Source organism: Falco naumanni, chromosome 7 (assembly GCF_017639655.2).
Source record: "Falco naumanni isolate bFalNau1 chromosome 7, bFalNau1.pat, whole genome shotgun sequence".
In the NCBI taxonomy this organism is placed as follows: domain Eukaryota; kingdom Metazoa; phylum Chordata; class Aves; order Falconiformes; family Falconidae; genus Falco; species Falco naumanni.
In genome coordinates, this window is record NC_054060.1 from 32,549,012 (window position 1) to 32,574,592 (window position 25,581).

General features: G+C 45.5%; 1 long non-coding RNA gene across 3 annotated transcripts in view; it reads right to left on the bottom strand.

The window, feature by feature from the left end:
* LOC121091984 overlaps positions 1 to 25,581 on the bottom strand; it is a 50,581-nt gene that overhangs the window by 11,113 nt on the left and 13,887 nt on the right. Inside the window, exons 2-5 of one of the 3 annotated variants that reach the window (XR_005829121.1) lie at positions 24,254 to 24,501; positions 18,506 to 18,909; positions 17,121 to 17,235; positions 5,736 to 5,932 (exon numbers count right to left, since the gene is read on the bottom strand). This is a non-coding gene — a long non-coding RNA (uncharacterized LOC121091984). Of the gene's footprint in view, positions 1 to 5,735; positions 5,933 to 17,120; positions 17,236 to 18,505; positions 18,913 to 24,253; positions 24,502 to 25,581 lie in introns of all 3 variants that reach the window. The other 2 variants (XR_005829124.1, XR_005829122.1) reach the window with 2 other exon arrangements.

Here is a 25,581-nt window from a genome sequence, read left to right on the forward strand (position 1 = left end):
GATTTTTGATGTGTATGTAGTCTTTTATTAGGAATTTTTATATTTCTGCCTATTAATAGCAGAAGTAACATCACAATCTCCCAAAGTTTAACAAATCTAATGTGTTGTACATATTGGATGGAAGCAATTTAATATGAGCTCTCTTTATTGTCATAGATCTCTATTGCAAACAGTTCCTGGTTAATGGTCAGGAGTTTGCTGTTTTATCTTTTTAAAGTAAAATCTTTTAAAGTCCAGATGGAGAGGTTTTTTTACAGCTGCGTGGGACATTGACACATGCTGAAGTCTGCGGGTGGTATTAGAATTCTGCCATCTACTGTAAAAGGATTTTTGAAAGTCATTTTAAATGGACGTCATCAATTTGAAGATCACTTTGGATCTCATAATGTTACAAGAAGTATTTCAGACTACCACGCGAAGCCAGCTGTGGGGAGAGAAACTGATGCTCCATGCCAAATAAGCCTCTTTTCTTTGTATTTTAATAATATTTTATATTGGATTTTTAAATGCTTCTGGGGGAAGTTGCAACCCTGTGAATAGCCATCGCTGCTACTGGGTGTTCAGGTGAGCCCCAGCATTGGTCACAGGCTCTTATACTGGGCCCAGCACTCTCAGCAGCAACTGAGGGCTGGGACCCACCTCACTCTGGTGCTTACAGGGATATTCTTGACAGCAACCAGGAGGAGAGAAATGACAGTGTTGATTTCCAAAAAAGAGCACTATCTTTTGCATTAAGAGAGTATTTAGAGTTGCAAGGAAGCTTTCTGGTTCCAGCTGCTTTTGCTTCCACTGTGACCTCTTCTAGCTTTTATTAAATCTTGGTTAGGAGTGTTCATTGTTCCACAGACCTCGAATTTACAAGGGGCTGGAAGTGCGCTTAATCTGCAGAGAGGAAAAAGCTTCAGAAAGGGAAAGCTCTCCCCATCAGAGAAACTTCTGGAGTGGAAAAAATGACCGAATCACTTGGAAAGGAAAATCCCGGTGCAGGGAAACACGAGCCAGATTGTGGCCTAGAAAGTGGTTGAGGAAACTAAACACTTTGCAACTGAAAGTATATTTTAGAGCAGGGACAGGCAATGTATTTTAAACTCCTTTTCACAATCACCTCACCTGCTGGGCTTCATTTCAGTGCCCGGTAGTTTTATGAGATGAATCCACCTCATGCCGTTCGGTTTAACTTACACATTCAGCTTCCAGGAGTGAAGCACATCTCAGAAGGGACGAGGATAGTCTGGGACAGGGCTGGATCCATCCTCCCTTGGCATCTTCCCTGCAACCCAGCCCTCAAAGGTTTGCACCTTTTGATGTTTTCTCTTTACAATAAACACTCTGATTTATAAATGTACATATAATATATATCCTCCTTAAGAAGGGAGGATGGTCTCAAACTAATTCTGGCACAGTTCCCTGTTAAGGCAGATATTTGTCCAGCAGCAGGGACAGGTTCTAGAAGAGCCTGCTTTGGGAAGGTGTCACTATTTCAGGTTGGGGCAAATATTTGTATGGGTTTTCCATCAACATAGTGCCAAACCAGCAAGGCCCTGAGCTCAAGAAGCACTGGTAGAAGAAATGAAGCACAGTTGCCTACAAATGTTGGGCTGCTGAAGTTTCTCAAATCTCCTGTTGCAAATGAATGTCAGTAAAATCCCCAAAGTGCCTCATTTTCCTCTAACACAGATGCAGACAGAGATAAACATTGTCTCAGGGCTACAGTGTCCTCCTCAAACACTGGGAGTCAGATTTAAAGGGATCTAAGCCAAGGAAGAAGCTTCAAGCCTGAGACCAAAGTGGCATGTTGGGCTGTGTAGAGGAGTGAAGCTGGGTTAATTAGCATTGATAATATACAACTGTGGGCTGGCTTCAGGGGGGGTGGGTTGGCTGATGTAGACAAGGTGCAGCTGTGGCTGGTGCTGTTAAGTGGTTGAGAGCCAATGAAGAGGGAGCAGCCGAGGAAGAAGAGGAGAGAGGAAGAAGCAAGAGAAGAGAGAACACATGCCCTGGATGAGGTGAGCTGAGGAGAAGGCAGCAGAGGGACTGCTGTGAAGAGTGTGCTGGTATGAGGTGGTAAAGACCTTGTTGCAGCTGGCTAGTTTGGAGAGTGCTGTGACAGGGCTGTGCCTTTGGTCCTTTTCAGAACACCTGGCACCTCAGGACATCACGAAGCTAAATTAATTGGGAGGCTGGGAAGCCATCAGGTACTACAGGAATTACTATGATGGTGAAAATACCTATTCATCATTTTCTACCCTGTTCTGGTCTGTCATGAGGATTGGTATCTATTGACTGATCAGCTGGATCCCAGCAACTGATAGCTAGCCCTCAGTATCTACTTTTCCTGTAGTATCCTTTTATGACATGCATTTTAAAAATATGCTTGTATGCACTGCAGTCTTTTTGCATTAATTTAAATAACTGGATTTCATTTATTTAGTCAAAAGCATTCTGTGAGACACACCTTGTTAGCATTATAGATGCAAATGTTTAAAGCTTCCATCAGGAGCTACTGTTTATGAAAAGCTCCTCCAGTACGTCATAAACACAGAGAGGGCCGCAGGGACTGGTGGGTTGTGCTGTGACAGGGAAAGGGGCTACCTGCCAGGCAGCAAACATCCTGGGGAATGCCAAAAGTGCCATGGGGGAACCCCTGACCGGCTGGTCACAATGCAGTGATCTCTGCTGCAGGTATGTAATGCAGCATGAGATGGGGCTGGATGCTAATGCACAAGGCAATACAGACCCTTCGGGGGGGAACAGAAGATAGAAATGTGGGAGCAGGCGAGGCTTGCAGCTGGGCTGTGTGGTCAGAGCTTCCCCCTCCTGAGAGCTCAGCACCAGTCCTGCTGGACCTGACCTCCACTTTCATCCTCTCTGTGGGAATGGAAGCGGTGCCAGGGCTTTTGCCAGTGTCTTTCAGCTCTCTAGGAAGCACCCAACTTTACATCCAAACTGCTCTCTGGTCAAACAGCTAGGAAAAAAAAAAAAAGGCAATTACATATATCTTTAATTACATTCAAAGTAGCACTGGTGTTGCTTAACCTTCAGAAAACAGCCTAACATTGCTATTTCCTTGATAAACTGGAATTTCCTCCCAGTCTGACAAGCTGAAACACTAGAGCCCTTTATTTGGGGAATGGTAGATTTTTCTTTTCCTTGCACTGGTGATCCCTGTGTAATTTCATTTAGCAATGCCACTGTGCTAGGCTGGCTGGGAGGGAAAATCCTTGTACTTAAAGAACTGATCTGGAGAATTAGTTCCTGAGGAACAGCCAAACATCTCTTGCAGCGTCTTGGTGTATTAGGACTTTTAATTTGGCTTTACATTTCCTAGAAGTTTTTGAAAAAAATGTGTGTGTTGGTGGGGCTGCAGACCCAGAGGAAGCACCCAGCTTGTTACCATTTATTTTATCCTCTGATTTCGTTTGGATTTCAATTAGACTCATCATGGGAGTAGAGAAACAAACAAACAAAAATCCCCTGCTAAATAACAAAAGCCATAGATTCATTCTACAGCCATTGCATTTTGAAATGTAATTACTTTAACATGTAGGGATGGGGGAGGGGGTTATTACTCATAATACCGGAAAGCTTTCACGGAATAACACAGAATTATTAAACTTTTCAGAAAGAATCCAGTCTGCAGTTCCCACTGCACATTTACCTGTGATTCTTCCTTTTCCTGTGGCCGAGAATCGCTTTGTATTATGCTTTCCCACCTATAAAAGAAGTCCTTGTTCACAGCTGCCCTGAGGTGCTCATAATGTTATTGGTTCTGTGCTAAGAAGTTTGGGTTGCTGTGAATTCCTGCCTTATGGCTTTCTGGTTCACAAAAGTAAACACATTTGCTAAGTTAGCTAGGCTTCACGGTGCCCAAAATCCCGTGGGGAATGAAACGTCCTATCGGAGCAAGCTTTGAAACTCTAGTTGCTCTGCAACACTTTTCCCGGGCAGGAGAGCACACAAAGCATGCTTCTGTGTTGTATTTACTGCTTTTTTGTGGATCTAGTGCATAAGAGCTGCATTGAACCTTGGCAGAGGGGAAGAGGGCTCCCCTTGGAAACGTGCAGGATGCAATGGAAAAAAAAAATAAAACCAGTGCTTTTTGCTCCTTACTGAGTCCCTTGTGCCCCGCACACAGGTGGCTGCCCCAGATGAAAAAAACACTCACGGGTGAAGGGAGAAGCAGCCAAAACAGTAACTTTCCTGGCTCAGATGTACTTACTGAAGAATAAATGGGTAAAGCCAAGGCTGGTTGGCACACAGGGTGCCTGCAGCACACGTGTCCCTGCTGCTGCCTCAGCTCAGCTGCTGAGTGCTATAGGAACCACCCGCTGTGATGCTTAGAGCGGGGACAGGCTGCAGATAGGTCCCCTGACACACAGGCTGCTTCTTCATTGAACACCCATAGGCAGAAGAGCCTTTGAAAAATGCCTGTTGCTGACACAGCTTCTCAAATGTATTTTCTTCATTTTCTTCTGTCACTAATTAGATCCGGGTGAGACCTGGTGGACCCTAGTCTGGGTTTTGGGGCCAGGGAGTGTTCAGGCAGGATGAACCAGCAGAGCACAAGTTAATTTAGCTGTGAAGGTAGTGCCCAATTTTGAACTATCAGCAGTAGTTTGAGAATTTTTTTGGAGAGAGGGTGTCTTGTTGGGCCCAGCCTTCTCCAGCACAGATCCTGCAACAGGTGAGGGCACCTGGGAGATGGTTCCTGGAGAAAATCCCTCTCTGGAAGGACATCCACCTTCCCTGAAGCCCTCTCCCCATGCAAAACACATGGGACAAACTCCTGGGGTGGACAGGACCAGAGAGCATGCTGATTGCTAGAGACATGGCCAAAAGTAACAGCGGCCAAAAGTAACAGCAGCCTAAAGTGCAAGCTGGCATCCCAAAGGCTGGACTGTCCTTCCCTGCATGGCATGCTGTGGCAGTAGCTGTAGGCAGTGGTGTGAACATCTGGCAAGGGATTATCCTGGGAAGAAGGGCATTACCAATGCTGTTTCTGTGCCATGTCTGCGGTGGGAAAGCAGCAACATGTCTGACAGCTCACCCTCACTCCAGGAGTCATGCATGTGCTCAGGACACGTCCCAGCTGCTCCTTTCCAGTCGTGGGGGATTGCCAGTTATGCTTGTGTGCTCACACACACAAAGCACATGAAAGCAGGCGGCATAACTGACACGCTATTTCCTCACTTGTAATGAAAAGTCCTTGCTGCCTTAGCCTCCTTAATCTGAAATTAAATTCTACATTGGCTGCAGCTGATCATAGAGCAGGGCATGGGTGGCTGCAGAGCAAATCACAGCTAAGTGCTCCAGACATTTGCACTCACTCCTAACACCCATGTCGTGTTGCCATCAGACACATTCCAGAAGTCCTCATTTTCTAGGCATGAAAACATTTTAACAATAACCAGAAATTCTTCCGATTACATGGTTATATTCGGCTGCTGAAAGCAGACTCTTATTAAGCTAGGCAGAGAGCAATTAATGTCATGTAGAGAGCAGTCTTCCACATGGCAAAAAGCTGGACTAATATATCTTTCCCACCCCCAGCAGCTGGGACCATGAGTTAAGGCTCCAAGTTTGAAAAAGCCTATTAAGACTCTTGCTGTAAGCATGTAAGCAGCTCTGCTAAAATCAGACCCTGGTGAAAATCTGGTTGTAATGACATCCATAAAGGTTTTAGCACTGAATTTAGTGGGCACAGTGTTTTATCTGTAAATTTCCGAGGGTTTTACCTTCGTTTTGCTCCTTCGCACCACTAGCGATCTGGATGGATATTTCTTCATTGGTGTGCTGAATGTTGAAATGATACGTAACTGGATTTCAAACCTGATTAAGCTGGAAGATTTTCACCAACCAGAATCTTCAAAGTTCGTTATTTATAACCTTTTTCCAAAGGAGTCTGGAGGCTATTCTCATGTGTCTGCAGCTCCTAAAGAAAGAAAAAAACCAACATAATGAAACTAAGCCACAAATTGCTTCACAATTATTTTTACCACCTAATTTGGTGCACGAGGCTGGAGGCTTGCTCTTTGCATACTGTAATCCTGCCGCAAACTCAGGAACAGCCTGAAAGGCCACGGAACAGACGAGATATTCATTATCATCCCTTTCATGTTGCAGCTGTGACAGAGGCCCTGGAGAATTTGCCCAGCATGATATTTGCAAATGCCTGCTCGCCTCTGTATTACCTCAACTAGAGAACTGCTGCTGAGGATGACGTTCCTCCTACTGCCCTACTCCCTTCCAGCAAGCACAGCTGTATCACCCAGAAAGTGCAATCTGGACCAACTTCCATGGGACTCTCAATCCTGGCTTGCTGTCTGCCTGATGATGGTACACTTGGGACGTGAAGCAATGATCCCACCACAGCTCAGGCTAGAGTCACTCATGCTCAGCAAGTCAAAGACTCAGGATGTTCCAGGATTTATAGATTTTTGCAGTGAATTATGGTGCTCATTGATGAGACAGGGAAGTTACAGTAAAACCACTAACTCTACAATGAAAGGGCTTTTATACGCTCCGTTGCAGTGGTGGTTATGGCTGCCAATTTTGCACAATTCACTTTCAAGGACAAGAGCAGCACAAACTGGTTTAAGACGATTTCTGAATGATGAATGCTGACTTGAAAGGTTTCCAGTACGACATAATTACTCTGCATTAATGTGCAATACACAATGGTCTATATGTATCTCAATGGGAATCTCAGTGGGGCTTCATGGGCACCATTCCAAGTAACCTCCGCTGGGAGTCACGCTTATAGTCCTACAGGCTGACATACAAATAGATCCCATATTCATTCCTGAATTATTTCTGTGCAGAATCAGATGTGAGAGATCCAGGGCCATATTCACTGGTGTGTGGCAGCTCACAATTGTACTCAGCTGTAGTGAATACAGCCCGCTTTATTTTCTCTCCTTGGCCTGATGTATTTTGCTTCGGCTATTGTATGCACACCTTAATCTTTAGTTGTCCAGAGACAGACAACTCTAATGAACTCCCTATAACTTTATTTAAAGATACATTTTCAGTAAGTGAGGTCGGGGAAGGGAGGCTCAACCACTTGTCCTGAGCAAAGGCCAAACGGAATGAAGAATTCATTTAGTTATTCACAGCTAAACACCATGCACTTTGAGGTTTCACCTAGCCCTCCAAATGAACTGTTATCCTCTATATTGATTGTCTTTCTGCAAAGACCGTCCCGGTACTTTGTTGGGTGGATAATGAAATACTCAAGTTCAACATTCACATCATCCTGATCAGCTTTCTCATACCTCAACATCTGGCACATATTGCTTGTTTTACCACTGCTAGAGGCCCAGGTGCCCTGGCAATGAGCTGATGATAAATGCATTCAGGGAAAAAAAAAACAACCCAAAAAACAAAAAACAAACCAAACCTCTTATTAATCAGTTTTTGGTCTGGAGTTAAAACTTCTCTCCAAAGCTCAGAGCTATTTGAAGCAGGGTTTTTTTTCCTGGGCTCATTTCCAATCAGCATGATAGCTGTACTGGTTTTGCACCACCATGCTGCAGTAAGCCCTCGGGTCACAGCTCTTTGCTGCAGTTTGCCTCATGGGGAAGAGGCGGTGTGATGCTGGGCAAATGAAAGCAGCCCTCATCACAGCCAGCAAGTCCTTCTCCCAGAGCCAGTGTCTCCAGCCCATGGGATGGAGGGGGACTATCTTATTAACATTATAGGTGACTCCCCTTCCCTGTTTGGTTTTCAGCTGTCAAAGGCTTGGAGTGGAGGTAAAGACAGTTGTGAAGGGGCTGTTAAAAGGACTTGGAGGAGTAAAACCAAGGGTACAGAGAAGTGCACTGTAGATAGGCAGCTTCAAAGTCAAGAATGTAACAATGGCTGGACACATCCCAGGTGGAGTGGGTTATTCTTCACGGAGCTAAGCCTTGGATCAAAGGAGACCTCAGACTTCCAAGACTGGAAGGCAGAGCAGGTTTGGGTGGGTGGTGGTGGCAAAAAGAGGTGGAGAGCAAAGGAGGATTCCCTTCAACATAGTCAGGGCAGGCCATGAACAGATGAGTTCATTACTCGCTGCAAGCAATTAGCTGCCTGATGCACAATGAGGGCAGGCTGAGTTTGTGCAGAAGGCATAGGACCCATTTTTACCTCAGGAAGCAAGGTTTACATGAGGATACAGCCTGTTGCTTCCTCTCCACCCTCAAACTTTTGAACCAGCTTGCCAGTTCTAACCACATTCAAAAGAGGGGTAGATGCCTCCAAGATAACACCCTACTGTTTTGTTTCTCACTGAACAAACAAAGAAAAATTCATCACCTGCACAAAAAGGAGGGAAACCCAACCAAGCACCTCTGAAGAGTGAAGGAAAGGAGGAATGTCTCTATCTGTTCCCATTAGCCTCTGGCTGGCTTGCAGATCAGCTTGCCCTTTTCTCCTCCAGCCAGGACACTGAGGTAGCAGAATTATGAGCCATGGTGGTTTCTGAGTAACTTCTCATTAGTTGATGCCCTAGGCTTCAATGCAAAACCTTTTCACCAACTCAAAACCCACCAAATTCACAGCAGAGGTAACACAAGGGGGTTATTACCCTGGGCTAGTGACTAGGTGAGGAGTGGTGCCTGGGAGGGGAAAGGTCTGAACTGAAATCCCAGGGGACAGCACTTAGAGAGAACTCAAAGATGGTTCACCCCATAATGAGATAGAAAACCATGTAACATAAATATAATGTAATAAGGAATTGATGAAGTTGAACATTTTGGCTCCTGCAGCAGCCCTAGTACAGAAGGAACAGGGACTCGAGACCTTGTCAGAGTGAAAGGATGTTCTAGCAATTAGGACATTCAATTGGAGTTGAAGACATCCGTGAGCAGCCCCTCTGCCACAGATTACCTAGGTGGCCTTGTGCATGTAGCCTGCCCTCTGGCAACTTCCCATCTGTTAAGCCTCCCCATCTCAAAATCATCAATGAATCACTACAGCCCTTTCTGATCTGATCATATTTGATGTGTTTGGGTTGCTTCTGTTAAGGCAACAAAACTGGCGACGCAGGTACGTATAGTGATGCAATCGTACTTTTACCAGACGTGCAGCTGCAACGCCAGGACTGACACACATCTCTTTGCCCAGAGTACCAGCCTCTCCCAGCTGTCTTGCAGCCCACAGGACTCCCCCCTCTGTGGTTTTTTTTCAGAGCTGTGAAGTCAATGCTCTTTCATCTGTTTCCCTGGCTTTCTGATGGGTCTCCATATCTGCTTTCAGAGTTTTGTTTTAATTGCTCCTTCCTTATCAACCCCATCCCCAAAGGTCATACATAACCGTGCCGTCACCAGAAATCTATCTGAACAAACACCACCTGGTGAAAGCCCTTCTTACATGCACATTGCATGTGGGGAAATGTCAGAACCATCTCAGATACTCGGCTCCCATGGGGAACAGTTACTCTTTCTAGGCCAGGTTTATAGGAAGCAACTGATATAATTTGGAAAAGCTCATTCTTTCAAAAGTTCATTTTTTAAAAGTTCATTTTTTTCAGGAACAAACCCTTCCTCAGGCTTGAAATATTAGCCTTGCAAACCACAACAGCTGAGCACTTCTTGATTTTCACACTGGCAGGGTAACTGGCCAGGAAGGGTAGAGGTCTTCTGTGGCTAACAGCCTGTCTTCCTATCATGCCTAATGTCAGAGTCAAATACCCTGGGGTTCAGCCCAGTTTCTGATTCCTGGGTGTGGTGCCAAGAGCTCCAGCCCCACTGAGGATTTGCAAAAAAAGCAGCCGGGGCTTGTGTAAACCCCTGTTTGCAGAGGTCAGGTCTCCTTTCTAGACCTGCTCATGAGCACAGCATGACCAGTGCCAAACCCACTTCTCCTCAGATGCCTGAGGACCCTGTTAGTGCAGCGGGGTTATTGCACAGAGCAGCAGGAAGTAGCCTTTGGCCAGTAAAAGGAATTATTACCATTCCCCAAGGACCTTTGCAGTGTGGTTTCTGGCCTGTCTCCACTCTGCTTTTTTTGTTTAAAGTGATCTCCATCGGCACTTGCTTTCCGTCCTCCCTCTGAGCACCGCAGCCAGCACTCACAGACGTGCTAACAGCCCCGTCAGCAGCTCAGTGCCAGTCCCACTGACCCTGTCCCGTCCCACTGAATTCAAAGGAAAGCAGCAAAATGCCATGCACACTTGCTTTAAAATGAAACCACTCAGGATAATACAAAACCGTTGGCAGCGCCACTTTTTACCAACTCCAAGGCTAGGAGAAAAAAGTGAACGTGGCTGTCCTCCACTCTGGAGAAGAACCAGTCTAAGTTTGACCCAGGTGAAGCCTGGCTTTTTTCCCAAGCCCCAAGTACCACCCATCACCTTCGTGTCTCTAAATGTTATGTTCTAGCTCCTCTGTAACATTCACCCTAGTACCAAAATAACACCTTCCAGAAGAGTTGTTTTGGTGTGATTATCAGGTATATCTTTCTGGATGCGCCAAGATTCAATAGTTTGGCAGTGGATTTAAAGCTCCAGGTCGAGGTCCACCTGTGAACTTGCCCAGGGCAGCATGGTGAAGCGGGGCAGGCAAGCAGCAGATTTGGCCAGGGAGGGCTTGCTCATCCAGCACATGCTCTCCCAAATATATCTCTGCTGAAGCTGTTCTCAGGAGTTAAACACAGCAGAATCTCCACTTTAAATTCTGACAATACACCCGAACGCTGAGTTTTTGTTAGAACTCCAAAGACTTGTCTTCACAACTGAAAAACAGTTATATTTCTTTGTACTGAAAGGTAACTAATGGCCAGCAGCTCTCTTGAGGTAAACAACACAGCCAGGATGGAGGACTTAAGTTTTACTGTGGGTAAATTCACCAAGGTCAATGTTGTGTTCCCTCTTGAAGTTGACCTCTGCAAATTTATCTCACAGGGTGCTTTAGTTTTACTGCCTCACTTGTGTTTTTACCTCAGGATATTGGATGAGCACTGGATCCCCTGGGGTTGAAAAAAAGATTTAAAAAATTTAGCAGTAAAGACAAGACCAAACAATCCTCTTCAAGGGGAAAATATCTCTACAGGGGCTAAACCAGCTGTTCTTTGTACAAGTTGACCGACACAGATGTATATACTTTTCCCCACTGGCAGAAAGCAGTGTAAACTAAAGAGACAAACCTGCAGTCTCTAGGAAATACTATCACCAGAAAAACCATATTACTAGGAAAGTATGTTCGGCTTAAATAAATCTACCAGATCTTTTGCAGCAAAACTATGGAGGAGAAAACTCTTATAATGCCAGCAAGTTAACGACATTTTTGGAGGAGATATTCTGTTCCTAGTAAAAGCCCAAATACAAAAACACAGCCCTGGATTTGGGGCCAGTAAAATTAATGTGAAACTGGAAAAAAACAAAGTGCTTGCTGCTTGCAAAATTACGTTATACTTTGTTATGATTAATTACGCAATGAAAATAATTTTTTTAAGAAGCATGTCTCCAACACATGACTGCTTAAAATCATTCAAGCACTAAATCTTAAAAGCATATGCAGAGTTGAAGAGCAACTAAATCACATTTTGCCCTCTGCCATGCGCATGTAAATACCAAATGATATAGCTGAAATCAGGGAGTTGTTGGTTTCTTTCCGAAGCAGTTGTGGAGACTTTGGCCCACTGATATTTTACGACTGACCCAGAAAGATATGTAGGTGTCCAGTCTGAGCCCTGGGTTTTTGAAACAAGCGGTTGTAGGGATTTTCTGTACCACCATCGACTACACCTCTCCTTCCAATGAAACAAACAAAAAGTTTAGACAATAGTGCCTTTAACCTACTGGCCCTTGAGTTTTCCTTAAAAGATTTCCAACTTTAAATAATGTATTAATTTGACCTGAGCAAAAAATGTAAGAGTTAAGGAGAGCACAGAACTCCCAGCAAAGTTTTCCCTTTCCTTGCACTTTCTATATAATAAAAAAAACCTTTTTCCACAGAGATTTTCAGACCACAGAGTACTACAAACACAGCATGAATCTCTGATATAGGTGGAGCAGGAAGTTATATTATCTTCAGCTAGTACAAACGAGCATAAAATAACAGCAATCTTTGTAGATTTACATAGCTGCATATCTACCCTCTGACCATCCGTGCCCTCCCCTGTTTCTGGAAAATCCCCTTGGGTCCAGAATGTACATCATGAAGAAACAAAGACAGCACAAGCCCATTATTTTAGCTTGCGTGTCATTTAAGGAATGAGGATACTTTCTTTAATAGGGTGTTTGCTGGCTGTTTACTGAAGAAATTGTCTCTTGCTGGAGGTCATTTTCAACTGCTTTAAGGAGGCTGCTTAGTGCAATGATAGCAACATCAGGAAGGTCTGAAGAAATAGATTTTCTGAAAGTTTTTTTCCAGAGGAAGTTGCTTTAACCTAGATATCTACTCAGAAAATATATTTTCTGTTCCTAGGTTGTTTGACTTTAGGAGAACAATAAATTCCCAAGAGTTCTTACAAAGATCAGTCATGCCTCTTTGTTTTAATGGCATATTTTGAAGTTTTGCCTCCAGAATATTGATAAGAATCAAAGTAACTTTTGATATATGGCGTTAGATATGCTCCAGGAATAAGATCCCTCTCAAGTTAGACTGTCTGCAGACAACTCAGACCACCCACTTTCAGCTTAAACACAGCCTGTTCAAAGGCTGCAGTGATTCAGATCAGAGCAGTAGCTGTCTGCTCAAACTGTGAGATCTTGGCATTCATCAGACATGTCCAGTGCACATCTGATAACACAGCTTAAAGTGCCCAAGGCCATTGGAAGGCAGGTGAGGGAGAGCTAGGAAATATCAAAGCTGGAAACAGCCTAATCTTCAACTCAGCACACTACACATTTTGAATTTCACACGCATTCCACAAAATTCCCCAAGTCCCAAAAGCTTTAATCCAGTCACTTTGCAACATATGTGTGTTTTATTAAAAAAAATAAATTATTCAGTATTACTTTCCCTTTCTTGTATCCAGCTGGCAGCATTTTCTCTTAGTTCTACAGGAGCCAACATAACCTCCTATTAGTTATGGTATTGTCCATTTGTCTACATCTTTGACTCAATTTCTGCAAAACCTTTGGACAACGAATGCAGTTGATTTTTCAGGCAGTTAACCCAGTGCTCTAGGGACTTCACATTGACACTACCAAGATTTTGGCCATGCATCTCCTAGACCCTTTGCCAATGATGTTTGAAGATGGGCACGTCAGCTAATCCGACCCAGTTGCCTACTCCAGCTAAGAGCGACCACTCAGCAGTTGATTTCAGGAAACTGACTTGGGGAAGGCTCTGCTGCAAAGATAAAGCATTAAACCCATGTGTAAGAGACACCACAAGGGGAAACAGCCAACTACAGCAGACTGCATGATGGAAACATCAGCACTGAGGTTGGTAGTTGTCAGAAAATCCCTGGTGAGGAGAACAGAGAAATGTTTGGTCAGGAATAGAGAATAAGCCAGAAATCCTCACTAGACAGCTATGTAAGACCATGACAGGCCTCCACCTTGACTATCAAATTTGCTTGCCTTTCATCATCTGAGCAAGGTGACAGTGAACCGGATGTGGCACAGAGGAGGGTGACCAACAGGTTTGGGGGTACAGAAGCTGCTCAGTACCAGGAGACAGAGACACAGCCCTGTTAACCCCAGAAAAGGAGAAAAGGGAGAAACTGAAGCTCATGAATGACCCAAGAAAAGTGAACGGGTAGGTTTTACTCATTTCTCCACATATTGCAAAAACTGAGATTCAGCCCATGAAATTATCAGTGGCAGACAAAAACAGCAGCCAAAAATGGCCAGCAAGAAAGTGTTGCCTCATCACGCATTATGAGCTTAACCGTGGTGCTCCTCACCCTGGGGCACAGCAATGGCTGCAAGTTTCCTTTGCTTAAGCAACATTTGAGCCATATTCATAGGACAAAAGCCCCTCAAAGTCTATTAAAAACAGATACTAACTTTGACCTGTGAACTCTGCATTGCAGAGCAGTGGAAGAGTTACTGGAGGGTTATCACTATATGCAAGTTTTGTCCTGCTACTTTTCCCCAGGCATTTTCTCCTGGCTATGGTTGGAGGTAAATCAAGGTGTACTTTTTTACAGTTCTGTGTGCTTTTCACCCTACCCAGTACCGTTGCTACACCTGCCTTCAGTGAGAGTCCATACCTTCCCAGATAACAGATCGTTTCTGCACTTGCTGTGCTCGATAACTTTTACTTCTTCTGCTGATAAAGAAGAATTTCCTGTCCTGCAGAAGATCATCAATGAGCTGGAAAGAACTTTACCACGCAGGTTTGCCTGCTTGCCTGAGCAGGGAGTTTCTGCAGGGAAGTGCCATGGGAAGCTGGAGGTGGTTTTGCCACTTGCAAAATAATTTTGTATGCCTTTGAGAAAGGCAGGGAGAGATCTCAAAGGATTTAGGCATGACTGACATGACATGAGAGTTTGAATCGATGCAGGCATGTACAGACAAGGCTAGTGGTGTGTCAGCAAGAGGAGAGGGTCTCCTAGGGCACGCTGGAGGACTGAACAGATACAGTGATGTGTGTGACAGGGTACAGCAACAGGCGTTAGGCTTTGTATTGCCATTTCAGGAGTTGCCCAAAATCCTAATGAAGTCATGAGGAGTTATGTGTGGCCTTGGATAAGAGAGTTCCTCCTCCAAGGAAAAAACATCAGGTGCCTCCAGACCTGGACCTTGTGCCCCGAACCAAACAGGTCCAGAAAGGCCAATATGCCCACCTCATACTCCTGCTTCTGCCCATCCTCCAAGAGTTTAGGACATTGCTTGGGAATCTGGGGAAGAGTGAAGGGAAATGTCTATTGCCCTGGTCCCTACTCATGCTCTGCCACTTGTCCTTCTCCACTTTTCCAGGCAATGACTCTCCAGCTCTGTTGGCTCTCTCCTGATTGCCCTTGCTCTGTAGGATCAATAACCACCACAGGCCAATCTCATGGGAAGGACCCAGGACAACACATACTGTCATACAAAATTATTTTGCATTATCCAGCAGGAAACATCATTATTATGGGGAAAATGGCACCTTCACACAGCCAGAATTGTGATCCACCAGAAAGTTTGCCTTGCAATGCTTCAGATGGTGAAGTGCAGTCTGGCCAGCAGCCCAGTGCCTCTTCAGTGTCTGCCCTCTTCAAAGCCTCCCAAGCAGGGAGGACACAGACTGGAGGATTCACCACATCTTTGAAGGTCATCATGCATATCTGCAGCTTGCATGATGGGAAGCTTTTGTGCCTGTGGGCCAAGCTGAGCTGAGACACTGGCGGTGAACATATGGAAACTCTGCAGAGCATGAAATGAAAGTGAGGAGGGAAGCAGGCAGGAAAAAACTGCATTTCCTACCTCCTAATGGGGAAAGCAAAAAGTCTGAGATGCTATTGTGGGGCCAAGTAGAGAAAAGTTGCTAAAGCTCAAGCTGCATAGAGCTGGAAGGTGAGAAGACACCACCTTCCCAAGTCAGTGCAGAGAGCAGGGGACAAGTGGACAGACTGGACATTAGGAAAAGATTCTTCACTGAGAGGATCATCAGTCACTGGAACAGGCTTCTCAGGGAAGTGGTCACAGTACCAACCCTGTCAAAGTTCTAGGAGCATCCGGACCGTGCTCTTAGTCACATCATTTAGTTTCAGGTAGTCCTGTGAGGAGCAGGGTGTTAGACTTGGTGATCCTTATGAGTCCCTTCCAACTTGAGATATTCTATGATTCTTTGAAGCGGGCTACCAGCAAGAGGAGAAAAACCTATCCCAAACCCACCACACAGTACGAAAAGCCTGGAAGAGAGAAAGTGTGTTAAGTAAAGACATTTCCCCTTTCTTAAAGGTTCCTTCTTATGGCTCTCTCAGGAGGCAGCTGTGAGCTCCTGGGCACACAGAGAAGATGCTCAGCCTCAAAGCTGCTCTTCTGGAGCAGTAGTGGGCAGCACCAGGGCGACAGTGCTGAGAGAGATTAAATTCAGCCAGTTAGGATAGGACTGCAGAGATATAGCGTAGGGCTGTACAGAGGCACTTGTCCAAGCGTGGTGAAAACGAGTCTTTCCCCTTTCCTTCTTATTGTCCAGTCTTTGTCCATCTGTCTGGCAAGGCCAGCAAGCTGAGCAAGAACAGACTGATCGAAGTATTGGGATACACTTACACATTGCACGAGTACAGGGATGCACTTATGCAGGGCACGCAGCCGTGCACAGATGGATGCCACAGAGCCCCACGTGAGTGGGGACAGGGCTGTGGTGGGCACAGACTAGCTCTCCCTAGTGCCACAACCTGCGTAAACACCCTGCCTATGCCTGCAAGGCAAGTTTTATTTGAGAAATGATTTTTCCTCCCATTTCATGTATCTCACCTTCACTGCAAGCTGTCTGTTTCACATCCTGGCTGACCAGGGCTTCTTTTTCACCCCAGCCGCTCCCTGTGCTCCATGAAAAGTGTGTACCGTGTATGTAAATGTAAGGAGACACACGGCAGTGTGCAGTGATGAAATGGCTGTTTCAAGAGGCCAGCAGCAGCACTGAGAGTTATTGCAGATCTAGCCCATTTATTTTCTACAGCTTTACATATTTTCAATAGCTGCTCAGCCACATCCTTACCTATAACACAGGGCTGCTTTGAGCAGCGCTCAGGGAAGGGAGGGGTTGCAAATCAAATGTTGTTTCTGAGGAAACTGTCTTTGCTCCAGGGTAGCCTGGCTTTCACTTACTTTTAACAACTTTTCTAAGAGGGTTTCCAGCTGTGCACGGAAGGAGCTGCGGAGCATGGCTACGAGGGGTTAATGCCTCCAATGGCTGGCACATGCTGCCTGCACTGAAGACATCCATCCATTCATCCATCCATTCATCCATCCATCCATCCATCCATCCATCCATCCATCCATCCATCCATCCATCCACCCACCCATCCATCCATCAACAAACGCAGTAAAGCATAACAAGACCCAGCCAGGGGACACTGGGAACTGATTTGGGCTGGAGGGCTCCAGGCTGCCATGAGGAGCTGAGGAAATGACCCAGAAAAGTACGGGATGCCGGACTATGATAGCACCTGGATACCTGGAGGGGAACGGCCTCTTCGGGGTCCTGCCCCCAAATTTCCTCAGTCTACGCCATAAGAACACCCAAGAGGCTCCTTACCTATTTTATTTCAGGTCTTATGGATGTTCATGAGCATGGGCAGGAGTCTCAACCACTGGAGCACAGTCAATGTCACGTTTTTCCAGGGGGGGAAATGTTTCTGGCCCTCTGCACTCTGGAGGAAAAAAAAGTACGAAGGCGCTAAAAACTAAACCTGTAGAAACAGCGTCTGGCTGCACCCAAAGTGTAGAGAAGGAGGCTATAAATAAATAAAAAAAACCTTCTGTAATATATTACACTAAGCTTTTGACCATTTGACCCTGGCAAACCAAGTTTGGGGAGTTACTTTTCATATACAGCAAGATTGCTAGCCTGAATGTTGGCTTGAATTAAAAGGTGAGCAGCAACAAGGTGGAGGGACTCCAGGGTAAGAGCAGGAGTCCCTCGAGCTGTCCCAGCTCCAGCAGTGACCCCCAGGGTGCGGACATTGCACAGAGGGGTTTGCTGATGGCATGTGGAGAGAAAACCCCTCCCTGGCCCAGAGGTACCTGTCATTTTGCAGATATTCAAAGTCCACAAATGACTCAGACCCCATTGCATACCCCACCCCACGTCATGCCAGCATCTCCTTTGCTTTTCACCTTTTTGTTCTCGCCAGTACAAAGCAACAGTGATCATTGCTGGAAGATGTAATTGCTGTTTTTTCATAAGAAGCCTCTGCAGAAAATATCACTGCATTAGACTTGGGGGTCATGCTAGAATTGCAGAAAGATCCAGCACCAATATTAAGCAAATGATTAAATATGAAAATGGGATTTTCAAAATGCTATTATTGATCTTGCATAATGGAAATCAGTTTCCATGTTCTGGTTAAAATGAAAGAAATCCAAATTAGACAGCCCCTTATTAAAAACCCTCCACTCTATTTCTTGGTCTAGTGAAATTCCCAAGTGCAATTTTTATTCTGCTGTCTTAAATGATTGTCTCCTTTTAATCATCAGTGAGAAAATTAACCTGCTGAACAAAGACACTTTCAGCATTTTTCTATTCAGACACATAATAAAAGACAAACTTATGCTAAAACATCAAAATTGCTGCAAAACCAAAGAAGAGACAAAGGCATTCCGGGGGGCAGGGGCGGAGGGAAGTGGTGTGGGGGCTGGGGTGAGGGGTGTGAATGTTTCTCCGAAGTGCAGCAATGCACTAAACTTCTTCAAATCACCACCTGCATAGCCCTTCACTTGTCGTGTCACATCCCCACCTTAAACCAAAGAGTAATTTATCACTGCATCACTTCATTACTTTATTAGCCATAAACACAGAAAAGGCCCGTGCCTGTAAAAAGTATGTATAAGGGGGTAATTAAAGCAGAATAATTGACCAGCTTGAGGCTGCAGGAGAGAACAGGGTGCCAATCTGTTATTTTTATTAATACGAGAGCTCACCCAGCACGCTGTGACAATGAAGGCAACGGTGAGTTTCGAAGGCTGTTGCAGGGGAAGAGAGGGCTTGGTGCAAAATTACTGCCGAGTGTGAGCTGGATTCAGGTGCTTGATGGAAGCGTAAGCTCTTTAATCTTGCTGTGCTTGGCTGTGAAGGTCCCTGGAGAGGTGAGGTGGCTGTAGTTTAATCAGAGTCATCTATTTGTTCTCGAGTGCAAGGACTCCCTTCTCTCGCTCATTTGACCAAGGTCATTCTTCAGTGCCGGTAATGCATGAATGCGCAGCGGCTCCGTCAGATTGCTCATTAGTATTCTGTGCATTACATGGGCTAAATTTGCCATTTCATTTAGAAGGCTCCTGTTTGCATTTTTCTTCCATATCATAGGCCTCATCAGAAGAAACAGGTGCTACTGGGAAAGATCCAATAAGCATTTATACATATTTACAGCAAATACTGGACACAGCTTTTTGCTTAAAATTCTGAATATTCAATAAGCAGCTCATTCTATGCATTACAAAAGGCAGAAAGGCTAATTTGGAATTAATGCTGTAAATATTTGCAGAAAATGAGGTGTAAAAATCACACCAGAAAAAAATCCTGCTGTATACCAAGGCTGGAGAGAACAGCCCAGAGATGTACCAGGCCAGAGCCAGCCTGGATCTGGTGCATGGTCCAGTTCAGCTGGACACTGGGCTGCACCTTGAGATGCCAAGTACCACCGTCCTGTGGTGACAGAGCTGCATTAGTCCCCCCAGTAAATTCAATGCCCGCTTCTTACCATTGTTTATTCCAAATGCCTGATGAATCAAGGCACTAATGCACTTATTTGTTGAGTCCAGTGCTGTCCAGAGCAGACTCTAAACAGGAATTTTCTTTCTGCCATGGATTCTGTGGGAGCACTTATGGCTCCCCGAGGCCCCACTTCCATAAGACACTGTTTGCAAGTAATTCAGTGTCAGTGCAAGAACATGCTCTAAAGGGTTGCTCAGTCCGAGCAGATCAGCCCTGGACTTGCTCTGGTTTACCCCAAAACTGGCAGGTTGGCCCATTCTCCATCTTTTGTCTGCAACAACTTGCTTCCAGGACAATTAGTTGCCAGGCAGGAGGACTCATGCCCAGCCTGGCGCAAGCAAAGGGAAACTCACTGAAATCCCTCTGCTCCACAAACCCAAGGCACAGGCACAGCTACCACAGTGATTAGGAAAAAACCACACTCATTTTTGCAATACACGTTTTAGCCGCAAGCTTATAATCATTTTTTTTTAATCATTACGGAGCTCCTTTTTGGCAATATCTGTTTCTAGGACTAACTCATTACAAACCCTGCCCTGTGCCATTGAGGGTGTCAGCCATTTTTGCTTTTAATTGCCTATTCCAAGTATTAATATGTGCCCATGTTCTTATGAAGGCTGTTAAAAGGCAAACTCTTAAAGTTCCCAGGCTCTCGTAATAACACAGAAAATATCATTCTTCACACTGGCTAGACTGGTGCCACAATTACACATTGACTGGCTTGGCTTTAACATTATATCGCTTCCTGGTATTTGAAATATTCAGTTTAAAAAAAAAAAAAAAAAAAAGAAAGATGTAAATAAATAAAAAATCTGGTCTCACCAGGAAACAGAAGGAAAATCCCAGAGCCTCTGAGCACTCCTTACAAAGAACTCCCTTAAAATCCTTCCATGAAAATGAAGAAAATAAAGGAAACTCAGCTAATAACACTTTTCCACATAAACAATATAGATTGTAGCTGGACTTTTGAGAAGCCTGAGCACAACAGAGGACACTTTGTAAGGCCAAGCATTGATTACATGCTGCTGAGCACTTTCATGATGATAGCTTCTCATACTATAGCATCTCAAGTGCACTTAAAATTAATAAGCCAGGCTGCCTCCTCCTGAACTGCAGCATCCTGGCAGACATGCCCTGAGATGGATGTAAGCCCATCAGATGTCAAGTAAAAGGACTGTGGGTCTCTCCCAGTGACATTTTTGGGGCTGACAGGCTGCACAAGCTCAGGTCCCTGCTGATGTTCACCTCTGCCCTTATACAATAATAAAGGGATTGCACAGCACATCTACCTGCAATGGCAGGAGACAGGATTTGGTGACCCCTGTGATTGTCCCTGCTCCTATTCCTTAATGAAACAGTGAGATAAGGCCTAATGCATATATATCTTTGGGAGAGGAGATTCCTATTAAAGCCTCTTGTAAGGGCTTTAATCCCAAGGGTGGCTCTGCAGGGGCCATGAGCAGCCCTGTTGTACAGAGCTGCTGCCAGGCCAGCCCAGGCAGGATGCTTTGCCAGGCAGCAGACATGTTTTGACAAGATCTCCCTTCCAAAAAAATCACTATTCCCCTGTTCTCTCTCCCCCTATATTACACTTGCAAAAACAATGATTTTTTTTGTCCAGTTCCCAATGGGAAGGTATGGATGCAAAGTGGCACCTCTCACTGCTGGTAGGAGCCAGGGTTGGGAGGAAAGCTGACCTGTGCAAACCTCTCCTGCTGCTCCATCTAGTTTCATCACCCAGTTTTTGAGGTGCTGAGGACTCCCTAGACTCTTGTGTGAGTTAAACACAGCCAGCATTGCTTAGTGTTAAAAGTTCTGCACCTGCATCCTCTCCTAACAGAACCTGTTTTCCTGTTCTTTAAACCCACGATGCTCATTTTTAGGCATCACCCTTGCTGAGGGATCTTGGTCCTTTTGGGTGACTGCGCAACAAGGTGGCAAAAAACATTCCTTCTTTTAAGCACACAAGAATTCCCCAAGAAGACTAGACCCATATCCTAAATGGGATCAGAATGCCTAAATCAGATATTGGGGGCTGAAAGGCACGCAAGGGTCCAGGCTCAAGAGCTTGGCTTATAGCTGCAATTAAAAAGGGAAAAAAATAAAACATTCTTTCTTAGCAAGAAATCCTTGGCAGAAATCATTGTAGTTAGCAAGCAGAGACAGATCAGACCCTTAGATGTGCATTAAATTGGTAGGTTATTGCCATGAAGAAACTCCAAACCTAAAAGCTGAAAATAGCTCACTTTTAAATGTGAGCACGAACCTTGAAATTAAATACAATGCTGCTTCACCGAGAAAACCGCCACAAAAGAGCTCTATTTTCTGACAGCCAACATCCCAAATTAAACAGCTTCCACGTGTGTCAATAGAAGACATTGGCTTCATTATTTGCAGTCCCCCAGTGACAATTTCTAGTCCCCTTTGGTAAATGTCATTACAGTTCCAGACAGACATCTGCACCATGGGCAAATTGACTGATAAATTCTCCTTGCTGGGAAAGTGAACCAGGACGGACAGGAGATCCCTGATGCTGCAGGTGGCTTTTCAAGAGCAGGAGGTCTGGGCAGCGTCTCCCAGAGCCACATCATCTGTGCAGGTAGGGAGAGACCACTGGATCTGCACAGGGTGCTGGGTGAAACTGAACTCTGTCTGACGTGGAAACACAACTTGGTCCAAAGTCCACCACACCAGCTGGGAGAGGCTCCCAGTTTCCTGGTTCCAGTTCTCCCTCCTGTTCACGCTGGGTTTTCTACCACTCTTCCCTAAGCGTTTTTTAGGTCTTTTCCTCACTCTGTCCACAGACTGCTCAGCTCTTTTTCTGTCCATCACCGAAGCGAAGGTTATCAATAGATAACTGTGGGAACTGCAGGTGAGGTGTTCCCAGTATGGTGCAGCTGTGAGCACATGTGGGGAACTCTGTGTTGATCTCAAATGGATGTTCTTAAGGAAACCAAAGGTCTCACCTACAGGTTGTGGCTTTTCTGGTGGGGCCCAAGACAGGACCTGCAATTCTGCTGAGCACCAGCAACAAACCCAGACGATGAACAGAGGGACATGCTGGATTTACCTGTCTCAGAAATGAACATGTCCCTTTTTACTGCCAATCCCCTGGCACATGACCTTGGTCTTGCACAGCATTGTGCAGGATGTCCCAAGTAAAAGGTGCTGGATAGGAGAGAAGGAACATATAATTTTGGTCCAGGACAGCTGGCAAGCCTTTTGCATCACATGAACTCATACTGTGTTAAACAAACCCTTGCTTGCACCTCCCTCCCCTTCAAACCATCCTGCATTCAGTAAATCTACCTGAACAGTGAGCAAGAAAGATAGTTTAGTTCATTCCCACCCACCCCTCCAATAAAAAAATATCTTAATTTAAAAAACCCTCACTGCTAAATAGTTGATTGGGGTTGCTAATTGATCAGCAGAGCCATCATTAACCTGGGTATTTGGCAGTGACAGCAGACCACTCCTGCCCAACACGCACTGTTGCTGTGAGATGAGAAAAGGCATGAGAAAAGCAGCAAGGCTGACTCTGACTCCACTTTCTCCACTGGCCCAGCACTGCTTCCAGATTCCAGTTGCATAACTAACAGCAAAAGCAAGCCCAGCATTCTCTGTAGCAAAACCATCTTTGTGTTAAAAAATTACCCTCCAAACTCTGGTTTCAAGTAAATGCCAAACTGCTCATCATTCACTCTGCTACAGCTTTTCTTAGTTTATTATTTATGTGCCCTTTCAGAGTCTTCCACCTGCACCATCTCTATCGATGGACATGAAATAAAAATCAATAGCAGCTTCCCCGCCAGTCAAACGGCACGGCATCAGCGCTGGTGTTAGATCCCAGCCAGGAACTGGTGGACAATCCCACTGAGAAAGCAGGACCACTTTGTGAATGCTTGGTGGTTAACTCCAGCTTACTCTTCTGCAGACCAGGAGGTTTGGGGGGCCGGATGTGTGGGGAGGGGGGAGCAACCGATGTTTAGGGACATGGGGAGCTTGTCACACACCTGAGAGGCTGTGAAGAGCATCATAGTTGACTGGTACTGACTGTCCCTTCACCCCAGTGCACGTCTGGTTCACCCCTTCCCGGAAGAGATCTGTTTTTCCAGACTGTCCATGGAGATTGACTGCCCAAAGTGTTTAAGATAATTTGCACTGCTAAGGTATTTGCATGGGGTTATGCAGCAGTGTTCATCCCTGCATGCCTCTGCAAGGCAGCTTTGAGGTGTCTACGCTGTTCTCCGGGGCACAGCAAAGCATGTGTACATGCTCCTGGCAGAGGTGCTTGGGTCTGTTCCCAAAGGCTGAGCAAGTCGCAGCATGCCCAGAAGTGGCCTGTGGGACTTACACAGGCTTCAAGATGCATCTCCCTGCTACCATCCACATGCTTTCCATGTGACGGTGTCTAGAAGGGGAAAACACAGCTCTCAGCAGAAGCCAAACGCAGGTGCTTTGGGTTCTACCACCTTGGCCACGTGGACATCACCCACTCATTTATCATCTTCCAGGGACACAGGATACTGTCAGAGCCACAGTCTGAGTATACCTAAGGGACACGGAGCTCACAACAGTTTCAAGAGACCCCCAAATGACTCAGGAGCCACAGTCAATGCCAAGCATGAGGATAAATTAATCACAACAAAACACAGAGGTGGCTGTGGGACCATTAAGGAGGCCCAAACCACAACCAACCCCTCTTTCCAGCTATGCTTTGCCCCTTTTCCACCAGTTTCATCTCCCTGTGTGCTGTTTGCCTCCATCCCTGTGGCACCAGCTTTAGGATTCAGCAGGAAGAAGCAGAGATCAGCTCAGACAGGGAGCAGCTTGCTGAAATCTGGCACATCCTGTGTCAATTCTATTTATTGCTAAGCACTGTCGGGTTGCTCTGAAAACATAGTGGGAATAGTGTGATTTCTGGTGGCTGTCAGGTTTTCCCCATCTTCACACCTCACCTCTAGCTTCTGAGGACTTGCCCCCAGGAGATGGCAGCTCAGCCGTGTTTGTTGATACTTGGTGATGCATACGGACTTGAAGGGCACCAAACCTGGAAAGCCCAGTGAAAGAGCTGTAGAGCTGGAACGAGCGGAGAGAGAGTGACAGCAACTGGAAGTGCTCCATGGTCAGCTGCAGGCAGGAGCCTTTACACCAGCCCAGTGGCACTGGGAGCCCTCGGGGACCATGTACAGGCTCTGCCCCAAACCTAGCATGGAAAAATGCAGGGGAGAACAGAGAATGTAATACACAGAGGACCTGAAATTGCATTAAATTGTTATCTGAACCCAAATAACTCCTCTGTAACAGAAAGAATTATTGATAGCCAAGGTAGCCCAAGGCTCCTAAACTGCATCCTTCCCTCTGAAGGAGGCTGGATATATCCCGTCCCCTGCATATGGAAATCTTTACATACCTTACTTCGAGTTATATGGCTGGAAGGAAATGGGGCAGCTCAGGGACTCTCTGCCAGGTCCAACCCCCAGGGCAGGAACTAACTCTGCAAGTGTTGGACCCAGGAGGGTTTCTATGTGCAAATTCAAGAGCTGTGCAAGCAGCCAAAGGGAAAACTTCCCCTCAGTCAACTGGGCTCAAGCAGGAGAGATGTAGCCCACAGACAGCTGATGCTGAAGGCACATCCTTCTCCTAGCAGTTTTTAGAGCACTAGTAATTGGTATACCAGATGTTACCCTCCTTTTCCTCCTCACACTCATTCGCAGTGAAACATAAGAAATCCAGGACAAAACCTCAAATTCAAGCAGGATGTATTGGCCTGAAAACCATCCACAAGAGTTTAAAGGCCTGACAGGCTGTATACCTGCTGGGGGGAAAATTCTCCGTGGGAGGAAAAGAAACCAACATCCCTGGAAAGGGCAAGGAAAGTATCTGGAAGCTTCCAGAAACACCCATGTGTGAAATGTGAGACAGCAGTAGAAGTTTTTAGGAGACACATCCATTGGCAGGGGATTTCACCCCCACGTGCTGGTGCTGACGGTGGGTGCGTGGGTCTCCTGGGATGCCTGCAAAATCAACATCCCCTCTCTGTCTCTAACTCAGGACCAATCTAGCAATGACAGGCTCAGGATTTTATAACTTGTAAGGCATAAACATCCCTCAAGAATTTTTAAAAATAATGTAAAAAGCCTCATGTCTTATAAGGCAAATGAATAATACAGCTGGGATCTGTTTCTCATTCTTTGTACAACGTACTTTCGCACTTTGCTGTTCCAGCCTTCAAACTAAACCTGTGCTATATTTGCAAGAATCCCTTTGCCATCACAAGGGAGGG